General features: G+C 50.6%; 1 protein-coding gene across 1 annotated transcript in view; it reads left to right on the plus strand.

Annotated features, from left to right (window-relative positions):
• The window catches only part of LOC107109995 (src substrate protein p85-like), a gene marked incomplete at both ends in the record, with an annotated part of 24,893 nt that overhangs the window by 430 nt on the left and 23,193 nt on the right, over positions 1–1,270 (plus strand). The window lies entirely within an intron of this gene.

The following is a 1,270-nucleotide window of genomic DNA, read 5'->3' on the forward strand; positions in this document are numbered from 1 at the left end:
TAAAGAGGGGCCGTGGCTCAGTGGTGGAGCATCTGCTTGGCATGCAGAAGGTCCCAGGCTCAATCCCCGGCATCTCCAGTTAGAAGGACCAGGCAGGAGGTGATGGGAAAGATCTCAGCCTGAGACCCTGGAGAGCTGTCAAGAGGGTCCGTGGCTCAGTGGTGGAGCATCTGCTTGGCATGCAGAAGGCCCCAGGTTCAATCCCCAGCATCTCCAGCTAAAAGGATTGTGTAGGAGGTGATGTGAAAGACCTCTGCCTGAGACCCAGGAGAGTCACTGCCAGTCTGAGTAGACACAATGAATGTTCCCTCTAAGCTGTGGAGTCTTGTGAGCAAAAATTCTACTTTGTGAGCTACTGGCATTAAAGTTGTGAGCAGGTGATTTGGCTACTGCATAAATTAGTTTGCTCTGGAGCCATCCTTCCTGAGCAAAGACAAAAATGTGTGAGCCAGAGGCTAAAAAACTGTAAGCTAGCTCACACTAACTCAGCTTAGAGGGAACACTGGACACAATACTGACCTAAATGGACTGGCAGTCTGATTCAATCTAAGGCAGTTTCATCTGTAGAGCCATCACATGATAAAGTTATGAAGATTTATCTAAGCTGGTGGCATGTACTTTTATACATAAAAAGCATCACACAGAGAGTTGATTAGGCTTCTGTGGAAAGGCCGTCAAGAGGATGTAGGTGAGATTTCTGTTTCTCTCTGTGTGTATCAGCCTTCCAAAGCTTCCCAGAGCATTCTGAGATAGTTATTTGAAATCTGATTTGCGTTAAACCGCATATATTCAGTTCTATTCGAGAACTCTATGGTGGCATAGGAGGTGGCGGCGGCTACAAGCATGGACGGCTTCAAGAGGGAATTAGATAGGCACAAGAGGAGACCCGCAACAAAATGTTGCGTAATGTATTGTGGTCCTACAGTCCTACATACATACGCACCCACATATCCACAGCTATATATCTATAGATACACACACATCTATAGAGACACATACATACACATACACGTGTGTGTACACACACACGAGAGACATACATAAGCACAGGGTGGGCACAGGGCAGGCCCCCCTCCACAGGGAGGGCGAAGGTGGGCCCGCAGAAGAGTCACCCTCCACAGAGGCACTTGAGGCAACCTGCCCCCTAGAGAGAGGAGAGTCCCTTTAAATGAGGAGGAAGCGGCCGGCAGCCCCGGGGCTCAGCGGCGCCAGGGGGGGAGGAGGGGGGCTGGGGGGTCCAGGCCGAGCCCGGCTGCGAAGGACGACGAAG

This window comes from Gekko japonicus, unplaced genomic scaffold (genome assembly GCF_001447785.1).
Source record: "Gekko japonicus isolate JY-2015 unplaced genomic scaffold, Gekko_japonicus_V1.1 scaffold6601, whole genome shotgun sequence".
In the NCBI taxonomy this organism is placed as follows: domain Eukaryota; kingdom Metazoa; phylum Chordata; class Lepidosauria; order Squamata; family Gekkonidae; genus Gekko; species Gekko japonicus.